At 38.6% G+C, this 16,252-nt stretch overlaps 1 protein-coding gene across 1 annotated transcript in view; it reads right to left on the reverse strand.

Annotated features, from left to right (window-relative positions):
• The window catches only part of FCHSD2 (FCH and double SH3 domains 2), a 164,728-nt gene that overhangs the window by 45,487 nt on the left and 102,989 nt on the right, over positions 1-16,252 (reverse strand). The gene's annotated exons all lie outside the window — the stretch shown is intronic.

The raw sequence follows: 16,252 nt of genomic DNA on the forward strand, positions 1-16,252 counted from the left end.
CAAGCCACCCAACATCTGCACGCTTCACATACACAGCTATTTGCTTATTAAAACCTGCTGATCGACAGCTGCCGTTTCACATAAGCACAACTTCTCTCTTTTGTCCACAGAAATACCATATACGTAACAAAAATGTATCATAAACTTAGTAGTTACCAGAGGATGACATCAAAGTTCAAACTCAAAAGCCCTGTTGCAACCAGAGCCGTAAAATCACATCGCATGGCCTAAGTTACGTGTAGGTTTAATGCAAGTTCTGTATTAAGCATGTATGATTTTGCAAGTGACCGACAATTTCATTTAAATATTCGACTCTGGATAGATTCAAATACATATTTTATCTATATGTAAATATAAAAATATATCTTTTATATAAAAATATATATTTATAGATATAAAAATATATTTAAATATACAAAATGTCACAGCTATCCATTTAAATAGTATATTCATTGAAATAGTGTATACCAGATTTCAACAGATTCAGGAATGCATTTCTATATAAAATTGCATTTAATTATTTAAATCATTTTGAAAAGTCAGGGGGTGGGGGGTGGGGGGTGTGTGTGAAATTGCGCAAGCCTTAAATAGTTTCTGCCCCAGCAAAATCAAGCCCAACATTTAAGATGAGGCTAACAGACGTGTAAAGCAGACACAAATCACTCAGAACTGACGACGAAAAGAGCAGAAGAGATTTTCCTTCTGCAAAAAGTGTCACCCACCATCAGCACACAGCTACAGCAACCATCAGATGAAATTAAAACTTAGCATACAGGCATCCTTAGTGAAGGATGCTTTGAGGAAAATAATCAAATTGTGCGACTGGAATTCTCGTATCCAAAATTTTACTTTATACTCCAAAATTCACTTTATACTCCACTGTTTTCTTCATCTTCCAGCTGCCAAGTGTAAAGTACTTCCTAGCACAGGCTAATTCTTTCCTTCAACCTTAGACCTTAAACCTGCCTCAAACTTGCTAGTGCAAAAACTATGGCCATCAGAAAACAAACAGATAGGCTGCCATGCCAAACCAGCAGCAAACATGGGAATTTCTTTCAAGGCACCACAATATCGCCGGCTCACTCAGCCATGCTGCCAGCTTCCCATATCAAAGGCCGGTCTCGAGGGGTCAGCAGCCGGGGCAGCTACTTGAGGCCCCCAGCCACGGGAAGGCTCTGTTAAGCAAAGGAAGACGCACCGTATGGCTGGGAAAGAGCTATAAGCTCTTACAAGTGATGTCAGCTCTACCAACTATGCTGTTAAGCATCATTTTAAAAAAAAAATTCTGATTAAAGTAATTACGTAATATGAGCTTATGGCTGGGATGTTCATTTGACAAAGATGTCGGGAAATTCCCCACCGCAAATCCATAAAAACCTACAGCAATACACGTACGCAGCGTCAGTTCTTGTCTCTCTTGGTCTAGGCACTGGAATTCATCTTGCGATGCACATTTAGTTCGTAAGGCACAGGCCGAGGTTAGCATGAGGATTTTAACACTGCGTGTGCTTTTATAACGCTAAAGGGATGAGCCCTCAGTATCATAGTTATACGAGCGCCAAAGTTAGCATCCCGTTTCAAGGGCATTTATTTTCACATCAAATACGGATAGTCCCGATAGCAGGTCTGGCTTGCACTTTCAGAGAATACAAATGATGTATAAAATTGCCAAGACTGGTTGTGCTCTCAGAATTGCTGCACGACTATGACAATCCTGAAACTCTCCAAAAACAGAACTTGCAGACTTTTATGATCGACGTATCTGTTCCTAAAGCTCTTCAGATCAAACACCGGGCTGGAGTGCAACTCTGCTAATAAATGTAAATAAATAGTTTAAGCTTGGCAAAGCAATTATAAATGCTCAGTTTGCAAAGCAGCTGTGATTTTTTTCATTCCAGTATGCTATAAACGAGTATTTCAGAGCTCGCTCCCCCTGCCTTCCTATCAAGCCCATATGTTCTTTCTATGTTAAACCCAGCAGGAGGGGTTCATGTTATTTAACTTAAGACTTCTACAGCGCAGACATCTACGTTGGAGTTTGTCACTTTTAGGTGCTTTTTAGAGTCAGTGGAGAGAAGCTGGTACTTGTGTGGTGTGATTCATCTCCCTCGAAGCTAGATGGCTAAAATAGGTCAGATGAAACGCAGCATGCTAAGTGCCTATTCCTCTTCACTGACCGTAAATAGCGCCCGGACAATTAGCTTAGATATACACGTCTACACGGTGGTGATAGAAAGCTGAGTGAGACGAAGCCCATCTCAACACGTGTTTATTCTCCGCAACTACTATCTACCAAGCATTAGGAATTAATTCACCTGCAGCTCTATTCTGTAGGTCTAGGAATATAAAAAGATTTTTAAACTTCATTATTTCCCCGCTCCTCTTGCAATGACTACAGCTCTGAAGTTTTGTGCCAAAATGCCAGAATACTCCCGCAATGTGATACAGAGAAATATAAGAAAGACATATAAGAAAGAACATCAAAGAAATGCGTGGCAAAATATTCGGAAGCACACAAATCTGTCAACACGTGAAAACTGTGTTACAGCCTTTCTCCTTTCATTAATTAAAAGCAGTTTCAATACGATGAAGTTCTTAAATACCGATGAGAGCTGCCAGAATTGAAGTTATTAAAGTCAGCGCAATACAACACGGGCACATTTGTCGGCCAAGTAAACCCACAGCTAAGCGCGCAGCTCCAACACATGCTAAAAAACTCATCGTCGCACAGAAAAAGTGGCAATCCCATCAGTTACAGGATTAGAGAGCTGGTTGGTTACAAATTGCTTTCAATGATAACGTCTCTATTCATTCTATAAAATGGTAATTATTATATCAAGCTGGATACATTACTATTAAACCAAAAGATCTGACTTGCTGAACTATACAATATAAATTAACATTCATGTGGGATTTTATAATACCTAATCTGAATCTCATTTACTTACAAACACTCCGACCCAAACCACCGAACATCACAATTTAGGTTTGAAATAAAAAGTCTTTTCAAAATTTCTGATCACACAACTTGAAGAGGAAACTAAGGGGGAGAAAAAAAAAATCAAAAAACCCCGACACATTATTCCACTACAATGGCTTTTGTTCTCTTTCTGAATCTCAAAAGATTACTAAATCACTTACTGTATTACAATCAGACTGAAAAACCTGCCTCTTTCCAACCTCAAAAGGAAATAAAGATTTTTTTTTTTTTTTTTAACAAATCTGGCATCAGAAATAAGACAATATGAAGTTAAGTACCACAGAATTACCATTTCCAAGGACAGAAAAAAGTCAATGTTTTTTAAGAAATGATTTCTTTACAGTGAAATTGTCATACTGAAGGTAAAAAGCTACTTCCCCAACTGAGTCCAAGCTTTAGCAGATAATGGCTGAAATTAGGACTGACAAAAATTGAAACTGTTAACAAAGGCAACGGATACACAACCAAATTAAAGTGTATAAGAAATCCTATATGTTAATTCAAATCAATAAAATGATGGGGGGGGGGTGGAGAACATTTTTCTGATTTCAAAATAAAGTTTCAAGTATAACATAACATAGTTTTCCTAGGAACAAAATTTCAGTCCCAATTTAGATCATCATTTTGAGGAGGTTTGGTTTTTTTAATTCAAGAGATTATATTAAACATTTTAGGAACTAACTTCTATTCTAACTCATATGCGCTAGCTTTAATCATCCTACATTCTATAACGGTTTCCTCAAAAGCAAAGCTGTAAATAAAACTATTTTAGATATTGTTAGTATAATTTGGTTGCCTTTGGGACGTTGTTCTTAATCTAAGAAGATAATGCACGATGTAGAAAGACATCGTGTTGAACATGTCATGTTTATTCACGTAAGGTACTTCGAGGTCTCTCCACTGGAACATTTACAAGTCTCAGTCACACTCCATTTAAAAATTACCATCTGAATTTGTTGGAGAAGACGGAGAACAAGCTAAACTACTATGCATTTTTTATTTTAAAAGACTTATTCCTTCTCAAATCCCAAAGAAAAAATGGAGATTATTTGACCCATGCATAATGCAGACCAAAGTCATGCAAAGGCACCAAGGGCGGGTCTTCCATTTTATCTCATTTATTTCTGAAATATTCCTGTTATTCTATTCATGTTTGTCTTGCACAGAAACTGCTAAGCCGTGCTGAAGCTTTGCATAATAATTTTACAGTTTAAACTCAGGTGCTCAAATTAGACCTCTCCTTTAGTGATCTGAATCCACCAGGCACCAAAACGTGGACCTTACAGTACTAAGTTAAAAAAACCCACAATTAAAACCACACTTGTAAAGCCACATGGGTTTTCACTGACTAATTTATACTAGTCTCATCTGAGTCATCACTGCCTAGAAATAATTATGTATTTTTAAACATGAGCACTTATATTTTTATATATTTTCGAACTCCCTGACCCTCACTGGAACCTTACACTTTCAATAAGACGATGATTGTGGATCAAATGAAATTTTCATTTGTAAACACCCATTTGTAACTCACAATTTTGTGAGTTAATGTAACTCAACAGCTTACCTATGCTAATTTTGCCTACGCCGAGCATTAAAAACCTTGACAAATGCTTCGTAAGCTGCCACCACTTTGCCGGAAACAATACAGCTGATGTTGAAGGCAAAGAATTTCCTTACATGGGTGGAGGTAACATAACAAAATTAGACCTGACCCTGCCCCACCCGGACTACAGTCTGAAAATGAAAAGATAAGGAAAAGTTTTAAATGAACTGAACAAAAATCATTGTGTTTGTGGAGTGATAACTTTTCTATGAAGTCAATGGTATTGCATCATGGTAATGTGACATATTTTCCTGTCTAGTAATTAAAGCAAACCCCTCAAATAAAAAGGGAGATCTATATCACAGATATCTTCTCTCTATTTTAGGTAGCCTATTAAAAATTCAAACTAAATTCTTATACCACCCTATTCTCATTTGCATTAGAAACCCTGTTTTATTTATCCCTGACCTGTTTTGTTTCGAAAACAACCTGTAACCCATTAAGAGCAGGGACTCTTATTTTTTCATCTTGTATTTTCCGTAACACTACTCCAAACTTTTTCTTACTTAACATTAACCCCCACCAACATAAATTACATAACATGCATGCTGAGTGAAGCTTTTTGAGTGTTTGTGTTTAAAACTTATGCCTATAATCCATTAAATAAACAGTGTGATCTCACGGAAGGTGCAGTCTGGGAATTTTCAGTCAAATGATTCCGGTAAATGAGACCCCAACTGTTTTAATTTTTATATGCAAATAGCTCAGAATATAAAAAGGAACATAAAAAGGAAAGGTTGGGGTACGTACCATAATAGCTGAATTGTTAACAGGAGTTATTACTATTAAGACATTAGCTTAAGCATCCTTCTGGGTCTATGAGAGGTTAAGAACAAAAGTAGTTGGCATGTATTTTATCCCAAGCATAGCAACAGGATCTCCTATTATTTGACAGTGAAGGATAGAGTATTTTAAAACCTCGTCTAAAACTCAGAAGTAATAAAGTTAACAACTTGAATCAGCTGGCTTTGCCAAACTCAGCAATATTCGGATCAGTGATACCTAACAGCAATTCCCAAGGACACTGGGAGAGAAAGGAAGGAAGGTCAGGAAAACCCATCCTTTTCAGTTAACAGTTACATTCCACAGTGATTTTCCCTTAAAAATGCTGATTCCTGGTAGTAATTTATTCTAGGCATCAATTTCTCCTAATACAGAAGAGGAACTTGCTTTCTTTAAGTCTTTTTCTTTTTAAATTCTTCCATCACTGCAGTATTTGTCACTGCTGAGATACCCTTCTTCTCCATCAAGACATCCTAACATAAAAGTAAATCAGGTCTGTGAGTATTTGTCAACAAAACGCGACTTCTATATATAAATTACCAACAAAGCCAAGATCAAAGCAAGAGAAGTGTCCCTGAACAGCATGCCTGCAGCAACCGTGTATCTGCTGACATAAAAATACCGTGAGCTTCTGCATTTCTCAGTCATTGCAATCGTGTAGGAACAACTGTCTGCACCAATCACAGTATTGAAGTCTGAAGTCTGACTTATTGAAGTCTGAAGTATGACTTAAAAATGACTGGAAGCCTGCTGCCTAGCTCGCCATTTGAAAAAAATCCTCTTTTTCTGCTAAACCATATATGCAAGTAGAGAAAGCTGCTAAGAAAAGCTGATGACAAAACTCTACCCTCTTCTCTGGATCAAAAAGTTAGTGCTGGATTTCTTCAGCCTACAAGGAGAAAGGACCAGCTAAGCTTAGCTCTGTAAAACCAGAATTTCAAGTTACGCAGTAGTACAGCCCCACAGTCTGCATCCAATACAAAATAGTGCTAAGCTAAGGCCATAAAATTATCTGTATCCCAGGATAACCTTGCGCATCCAAAGCTGCTGTAGCGATAAGCCTGCTTTATACCGAGGTCCAGGTCCAACTCACTCTTGGTGAAGTAACACTAGCTAGTTCTGCCGGTGAATATTTGGAATTTAGCGGGGTCCCACAAAAGGGAAACACAACTACACTAAAGAAGATACATCTGGACAGAGCAAGGAAGGACTCTAATTTGCAGCAGGCAGCTGCTACTCAAAATGCAGAGCTATGAGAGTTGGGACCGGTCCCGAAGAGGCAAGCGTAAAAAGGAGGATGAGACTGAAACGCTTGATTTTTCTTAGATGACTGCTGCTATGCAGCTACCTGGGATGTGAACAGGGTTTTCTAAATAATGATTGAGTTAGACCAGCATTTGTTCCTTACCCAAGGTGTGCATTCCTGTGCAGAATGTTGTTCATCTGCTCATGCTGGTCCCTTCAACAATTGGTAAAAATTAAATACTGCAGCAAAACCACTCTACTTTTACTTGAATTTCCCGATTAAAACTGCTTTTGATTGCGTCCTCTGTAACATGGCATCTTCAGCTCTACTCCGGAAGTACTTCAGTAGGTACCAACCCTAAAGTACAGGTGGACAGCCAAACATCCTGGGCACCTCAGTCGTCCTCAACTCCTGCAGCATGTAGTTTCTTCGAATGTCGAGCATTGTCAGACACAAAGTATGAGCTAAACAAACAAAAGGGGTAGTAACTTGCAGACATTTTTACTTTGCTAGCCCTTACTGCACATAGGGCAAACTCTTCTACCTCCCCAGCCACCAGCCTGTTCATATCTCCTTGAATTGAAGAAGGTTTTGGCCCAGTAACTCAAGAGTCCCTACAGAAAGATCCTCTGCCACCTCTCCAGCTTCTGCTCCTTCTTGCAGTTTCATAGAAAATAATTTTACAGAATTTTTACAACTCTGACTGTACTGTTGCTGTCAAGCTGATTAGCTTCTCCTGTTTCTTCTTATTTTCTTTTTCTTAAATCAACATCCTGCATGACTGCATGCTCTTCAGAAGTGCATTCTTAAACAGCCAGCTGTGAACAAGGAAGCGAAAGATATTCCGGGGCCATATCCATACCGCTCAGGAGCGGAGAAATGATAAAAAAATGTGGGAAGGAGTGGAAATACAAAAAGCAGACCAAAAGGTAGGAAGAGAATATGATGCAAAAGGTTGCAAAATGTATAACGTGTCTATTTAAATCAAGAAAGGTTGCAGAAGCTATCTTAGTTTCCTCCTCTTTTCCCCCAACCTAGAGAAGGAGCTTTCATCACGGCAAACATGGGAACAATAAACACTAGAAGAGAAGAAGTGCCCTGACTTCTGTTTGCTTGCCTTTCAGCTCGCTGCTCATAAACACACTTTGCACTTTCCCTTACCCCAGAGCTTTGTATTTCCTAGTGTCAATAGTTTTGGGCTTGTTTGCAAGTTCTTTGTTTGGTCTCATTAGTCACTTGATGATTGTTCTGCACATCATTTTGTTGCTTTACAATTTAGGCAGGGTCATTGTTTTTAATGACAAAACCTTTGTTGCTGGTGCACTGAAGTCTGCTCTGAGCACAGGAAAACATGGAATGGCCGCCAACAGATGCCCATCACCCTCCCGCAATCCAGAGACAAAGTCCCTTTAAATCAAGTATAAGCAAAATTAATGATAATATTAAGCACTCCTTCTAGATTTGCCTCCACAGATCTCATGGTAGTGCCCTGTAGCTGTCACATTTAATGATGAGGGTCTGGTAGGTGAACACAGGCACCGAAGGACATCTCCTTTAGAAATTCTTCTTTATTTCTTTGGAAATAATTCTTTGCCCCACAAGGCAGACAGCCATGAGAGTTACCTGATGAAGACCGCATCAAATGAACAACTTCAGGGTTCAAGAATAATTCCACTTAAATCAGTGGGAATACCCTGATATAAGATCGCCATCAGAATGGAAAAATCAAATCCTCAACAATTCTACTGTATAAGACTTAAAAAACCTGGAAGATGAAAACAGATTCTTTATAATCTAGAAATACACCTACTTTTCCCAAGAGTTTTTAAGTCTCATCTCCAAAGACTTCTTGGACCTATTTTGCTTTTCTTTGATAGCACTGGAATAAATCCCAAGGGGATCCTTCTTCTGACATGACTACTCTTCCATAAATTGCACTGGTGAAATCGTCTTTGCTGTTGTACTTCCTTGTTCTTGGGAAAAAAAATCTGACTCGAATCCAACACTCAGAAGAAGGCTTTGTGGCAGACTGTCACCGTCACGTTATCTTCATATCTGAAGAGTACTCTATACTGTTTCTGCCGATAATATTTGCCTTCTTTCATGCGGAAAAATGTATATTTAAATCGTTCAGCATTTTGCCACTGATTTCTGCTATTCAAGGTTTCTTATGCTGACCACGTCATCATCATCGTAACAACTGCTGAACAGCAGTGCCGTATGTGGTATGGCTAACAACTGCAGCTGGCTTTCTTATTTTTTCTTCAATAGGAAAATGTACCCAACAATGAATTATTTTGTTGCTCAGTTAAAAAAAAAAAAATACATATTTTTACATAATTTGGAAGGTAGGTTAAAGAAATGTACTTTGCTCGAGAGTGGGCTAGAACCATGACGATACTGAGCTCCTAGGATTTAATCACACACAAACATAGACCCATCTCCAAGAAAGCTCTTGAAATTTTTCCTTACTACAGACCTCCGCTGTGTCAAAGGTCTGGATTTACCAGCAAGTCTCCATATAAGCCTCATACTACAGATGAAACATCCTTGCCTCAGACACACTAGCTCTTCTGGGTAAGTCTCAAAATCTTCTATGTTCTACAGGAGCATACGCTAAGGAACAGAAACTTTACATGGACACAAATGTGCACGTGAAAATGCATTTCATACCAAATCCCATGTTTCTTAATAGTTAAAAATACTCCCTTGGCAGATAAAATGCATTAAAAAGTGTAAAAAAAAAAACAGATACTGATCATATGCATTCCTCAGGAGCTTTTATTTACTCTTTTGCATCCTTCTATTTTTTTAACCATCTATTTTGCCATTGCTGTTTTTAGGTTTTGGTCAGTTGATTCAATCTCTGTATTATCATTTTAACAGCAGTTAATTTTTTGTCCAGTGTGTTTTCCATTTACTTCTTCAAATAAATCCATTGAACAAAAACTTTTCTGCTCCAACACAGCCTGTTGTTCCCAATTGCTATTGGGATTTATCGCTTCCATATGGGGTTTCTGTTTCTGTACATGGGTTTAAAGTTACCTGTCACTTCCAGCAAACTATTCGGTGAACAGGCTTTTCAAACGATGTTCTTCTAAGTTCAGTGATGGCAATATTGCAATATTAAAAATGTCAATAAATTGTATCTATTACTGAGCATTTCAGATTCTTATCATGCCAAAGAGACATAACCTCCAGTTTGACGCAGTTCTACAAATGTACCATTGCACTGTCTAATCCACAACGCCAAGGGTCTTTTCAGGATAATGAAGACATTTTCCAACTCAAATTCAAATGCACTTTTTAAATTTTACATTAAAGTCTCCATTAATTAAACAGTATGACAAGGACAGAGCACATTTCATCTAGCAAACCCCACGTTCCTGAAAGTCTCTACTAAAGGATTACTAAGTACTCTTTACCAGTCATACTAAAATTGAAGGGCCAAAGCAAGTGAAACTATTTTTAGGAATTTTTGTAATCCACACAAATGAGGAACATGTTCTTAAAAGGAAAATGGCTCAGAGTCACAGTACTGTGATTACTGTAATAATTATAGAACCCTAGAACAATGAAAGAAATTATCTCAAACAATAAAGGAAAAAACATCATAGGGGTATGCCAAAGGTATAGCAGCTGCATTACAGCATAGAAGATTAATTCGTGTTTCCCAAATATCGCTTGGGAATTCCACATGCCAATTATGCTTTATTACTTTTAGTAGTCCATTCTCATTTATTCCCAAGGGAATCACGCTAACAATTTATGCATGCACTCCTTATAAGCACCAGTGGGTGAGGAGAAAGATAATTTTAGGCTAAAGTTTGTAATTACAAATATTGTGAAAGGTTTCTCCCTTTTAAACAGATTCCCCGCACCCCCAACACAAAGCCTGGCACAAAAAAACACTCATTACAAGTGGTATTCCTAAACAGGTATTGATGGGTTCATTGGTTGTACCATTTTCTGCAGAGGCTGACAGTATTTTATAGGCTTCTGCTATTTGATACATGACAGTGATGGGTAACAAAAATCAACAGAGAAGTGAACAAAATGAGATCCGGTGGTCTTAAACTGTCTTTTAATTAAATCACTTCTAAAGTGTGGCCTTATTGGAAACACCTAAATATATGTTACTCTCATAACATCATTTGATGAACACAACTGCCTTAAAGGAAGCTTCTTTTCAAACTTCTTTCAACAGTGCTGCAAACTTTATGATTAATGCTCAAATCTTTTTAAAAACTACTTCATTTCACAATAATACTGCTCAGATGTCCTAACGACACTATATGGTCAGAATAGAGCAAGCAATGTTTAAATCACAGAGGAAGAGATGTCCCAAGAATCTGGTAGGCTTGGGATCTCTTTGACACAAGGCTATCTTTAATACCTAGTCTTTGCTATTAAATTGAGACTTTCACCAAAGTTAATTCCATGAATGCTGTCTCTGATATCCCCTTTTAAATTTGAAATGAGGCTTCTAGATCCATTAGGTTCAAGGGCTTTAATCTCACGTAACTCGAAGTTATGGGAGCTGAAAATGATCTAAAGATACTGGAAGAAAATTTGTTTGAAAGAGTCATGACAATATCCTGATTTTTGGGTGCCTCAATTTATTTGGAGAAGCTAAATTAATTCTATGAATGCTGTCTCTGATATCCCCTTTTAAATTTGAAATGGGGCTTCTAGACCCAACCAGATAGCGGGGTCTGTGCTAAACGTCAACGTCGATACATAGAATTTAGAGACATTCGTACCTGAAATCACATATGCCTACCGTAAAAATAGACTATAATAATCCCACTGAATGAATGCACACTGAGAAGAGCGAAGCGTGACAGAAGTGGGTCAGCTATTAAAACTTGTTAAATTATTTGCGTATACACATAGTCACAAATATTTGTGAAGATTTTACTTAGAAAAAAGATGCTTCTCACTCAGATTTGCCGTCTTCTTTTTATCCACCTTCTTTTTAGGACTCTGCATCTTTTTTAATTTCTCTTTTCTTAAATTGAATTCTTGTCTATTAAATTAAATCATTATATCTAAGATCTGTTATAAGCTTGAACTAGAAACCTGATTTCTACCTATCTCCACATACCTGGTTTTATACTTCAGTCAAAAGTAGCTTCTCCAAATAAATTGAGGCACCCAAAAATCAGGATATTGTCATGACTCTTTCAAACAAATTTTCTTCCAGTATCTTTAGATCATTTTCAGCTCCCATAACTTTGAGTTACATGAGATTAAAGCCCTTGAACCTAAGCATTTCAACTTCCCTGAAGTTTTTGAAATCCATTAAGATTTTTAAAAGGTACTAATTGAAGGGTGCTGCTCGATGCTTCGGGACAATGCTGCTGCCAAGGGGGAAGCAAGTGCACAGGCAGCAGACGGGGCTCTGATGAACCAGCTGCACTGAACAGGTTCTTCCCATTAACGATGAGCAACAATGGGTATACCAGAGAATCATTATTTCTTTTAATTAGCATGCAAATCCTATGAGCAGTTACCTTAGTGCTTCAATAATTTGCAAAACATTACAAAATAATATCCTTGTTCAGTTGTTCAGCTAACTGTTCCAGCTAGTCAGTCGTCTGGCATTACCGATCGACTGAACCTACTGGTAGGGAATATTTGCTTCCCCTCCACAACAAGGGGGTTTATCCTAGCTATAAAGCCTTTTTTAGCAGAGACAACAAATTGAACAGATGGGAATTTTTTTTTCCTGTATGAAAACTAGCAGGTAGACGGACAAATCATACTGCAGGATTCCCCCTCCTCCTCCTCCCTTGACCGAGCTTTTCAGCCAGCTTTCCAATCAATTATCTCCCTAGCAATTTGTAAATGCTAAATAGGAATTTCTTGCCTTCTAATGCCCTTCTGCGGCCTAGTTCCAATGGCGCATGGATCAGCTCCGTTCACTTCCCTGCAGACCAGCTCACAGGGAAGGAACAGTTCTCTCTTTCGATACCAGCTGCACACCCCATTCATTGCTGATGGAGCCCTGAGCTATTTACCGACCTCTCAAAAAGAGCCAAAACCCCATGTTGCGTGTTGCCTTTTGAGCGTGCGCTGCAAGCCACGGCACCCGTAAAGGCTCGCAGAAGGGATCCCAAGGCAAGAAAGTTTTCTAAAGACTGTGCCAAACGTAGAGCTCAAACAGCCATTGTCCACGCAGGCTATGACAACCGATGACCAGCTCCTCACCTCCATCCATCCATACTAGCAAACACCTCCACTGTCACCAAATAGACTCATGTTGAGACAGGGAAGCAAAGCTTTTGAAGCTGAAAGAATAAAATGTGTATCGCAACTTGACAGCCGTACCCTACGTAAACCTTCTTAAATTCTGTAAAAACTCTTACTGGGTTTGCCTCCCTCCAGGGTGACATCGAGATGCAAAAAAATAATAGAATAGAAGCTGTTTTTCCAGTAACTTCTTTTAGGATTTAATTATGCTTCAAATTCAGTGTGACATTTTCCATCTTACACTTATTGGGCTTGTACTATTTTGGGTCTTATCTCCTTATAATTCCTCTACCTCTTTCATAAGTTAAGTCACTCAGAAATGTTTTCTCCTGCCATTGACGTACAAGACACTACATCAGTCCTGACAGTCTCCATCACAAGATGGTCATTATAACATGTTCTGCCTTCTCCTAAACCACCTTCTGCGTTCCTTGAAGACAACAAAATCTATAGCAAGCATTCCTAGAGGCTTTGGAAGAGGATTAAAACCAGCTCATCTTTGCCACTAGCTCCAATGCATCCAGATGACTGCTTTCAATTTGCAACCTATATTGGCTACGTTTCACCACAAATGAAATATCTAGCAAGACAGCTAGACAACTAGATACTTCATTTTTGATGAAGCAGCAGTTATTCCCAGAAACCTTTGGATTTCACCTTTGAATCATCCAGTGGAGCATCTGAATGTTTTCAGTACCAACTCCATTATCACTTTGGTCCTAAATAACTGCTCTGGGGGCACAGGACAGATCATTTCTCATATAGAGAAGTCCTACAGACTGCCTCAACTTATACATACTATTAGTCCACAATTTCACTACCGTTTATAGTTTAGTATCTCATTTAACAGGATAAAACCTGTGCACACGCATTCAATTTTAATAACGGTACATGAGCTTTTTGCATAGTTTCCATGTAAATACGTGTAAATCCCAGGTAACTCACTGAAACATTGGGTGGTTACAAGTAATAGCAGATAAAAATGTGGAAAAAAGTATCTCTTCCCTTGTGTCTTCCAATTCTTCAAGTGAATCCGGAGTTGCTAAAAACAAAAACCCCAACCAAACAAAACCGTGTGAATGATCTCTTCGGGATGTCTGCTTCCATGACTTCTAAAATAGGAATGTCGCATGTTTTTAGTTAAAACTTTTCGACGTAGCCCCACCTGCCTCCCAACCGGAGCACACCAGGTGCTTCCTGAGGTTCGTAATTTCTCCGCGCTAGCTACAGAGCGACTCGAAGGCATGCAGGCTGCTTTCTGGCAGAGCGAAGTATTTCGGGAACCGTTCTTATTGTATTACAGCGAGGCTTTGAAACAAGATGGCAAGGTTTCATTTCCTGTTCAAAATGGGTAGCTTTATGACATTTGACAGAAAAATCTTGAAGCCTGATCCAAATCCTAAACGGTTTCTACATAAAATCTTTAAAAGCCAAAAGACCCAAACAAAAACATGTTTTAAAGTTTTCTGTTAACTCCTTAAACTAGATTTCTCAACAAGACAGCCCAGATTCCCGTTAAGTACCTCCTTCCCGACCTTAACCCTTGCACTGCTTTCCTTGTGCCCTCTTCCTAGCAGTGATTTTGAGTTTTTTTGGCTTTCCAGTCATTTTCCTTGTTCTACTGCATTGCATTCAACTTTCATCACTGATTATTTCTCTTTATTCCTTCCCAAGTCGCTCCCACTCACTGCACCAACAATACCAGCCTCCTGTTAACTTTCTCATATAAATACACCCATGACTTCTTCTACGTAACCTCCTATACCGGCAATACCTTTCATGAGCATCTGTAAAATCACACTACATTTTTTCGCTATCAACCCTCTTCTAAAGCTATTTCTGTCAAAATGCCAAAGGAAAACTCGCTGACAAGTCAGAAGCATTATCAAGAAATTGTTTTATTATCCCATGAAAAATGATTCTTGTTTTAAGATAATTAAGTTGCCCTGATTTATATATTAGGCTTTGCTATGCTCTGTCTTTACACTATACAATCCCCACCCATGGAGGAATAAATACTTAGCCCCCTGGAAATAAACAGCCTTTTTGGACCAAATGCTTAAACAAGGAATTGACTTGTGGTTAAAACACGAGGGGAGACAGAGCTGACTGTCATCAGGCAAATGTGACCATCACTCAGTTTTTCATCTGTAAAACAGAAATAGTTGTGATTCAGACCCACTCTTTTGTCTCGGGTTAGCTTGGAAAGGCTGGGTGGTGAGTAACGTGATCTTTCAGGGTGCGAGTGGTGGATTCGAAACTGAAAATATTAGATGCCACTATAGCTAGCGGTGGCAGTACCACTTACTGTTAAGGCCATCGAAACTTCCCTTGCTTGCGATTTTGCCAAAATTACCCCCAGAAGTGGTTGTCTTTCCAGTGGGAAGCCTCTTTTCACTTCCCTGTGAATGTTTACTCACAGTCAGCCGGAATATAAATGCTCAAAACTGTAGTTAGCACATATTCAACAGACTATGAAGGAGCTAAAGTTCTCCAAAGCAGCACTTAGGTATCAGCTAGGAAGTGTGATATACGAGCATTTAAGAAAAAGCCTAAACAAGAGAGCACAAGTTTGTATTGACTACTTCACGATTTACGTGGATGCATAATCACTCTACAAACAGGGCCCTATTAAAGGAATTAATTTCCCCAAGGTTTTATGTGCACGTATGCACACAGACTGATGTCCCTGGAAGGCAAAACAGCATGGTATCAGCTATTGTGAAGCCCGCAATGAGCATCTTCTGGAACGCTCGTATCATGTGTTGGGCAACTGCCTCCCTTCACTCATCCTCCATTCATAGGAACGAACATGAGAGAGCAGCGCACACTCATCGACCATCTGTAAAGGAAAGTTACTGTGCCCATCTGATACTGTAGATAATGCAATCTATGGCTGGCTTAATTGTAATTACAAAATATTTGTGGCTTGCAGCTGACAAGAACGGGAAGTGAAACAATAGTTCTTTCACTTACATAAATTCCCTCTACATTTTAAAGGGAGTTTTACAGGATCTTAAAAGAATAGCTAGTACTGAATTAATAAAAGAGATTTATAGAAGAAAATGGAAACCCCTAGTGACTTCAAAATTATTTTCCCTTAATGTTATTTTTTCATTTAGGACAGAATCTCCATTTTAGAAAAGTAATTCCCTGGGTGCTTCTAAATCATTCTAAAAAGCATAAAACAATAACGTGTACGTAAAATGATTTCTTACAGCGATAAGATGGGTTCTGCTTGTTCTGGAGTCTACAGAAATATGCACTCATGCAAATGTTAACCTTTTATTTATACAGGACACACACCAGCCAGCCACTGCTAGGAGAACATTCCTGAGACAATTTAAGACCTTCAGCTAACATGTCAACTTACTTTTCAAGT

This window comes from Mycteria americana, chromosome 1 (assembly GCF_035582795.1).
Source record: "Mycteria americana isolate JAX WOST 10 ecotype Jacksonville Zoo and Gardens chromosome 1, USCA_MyAme_1.0, whole genome shotgun sequence".
Classification (NCBI taxonomy): Eukaryota; Metazoa; Chordata; class Aves; order Ciconiiformes; family Ciconiidae; genus Mycteria; species Mycteria americana.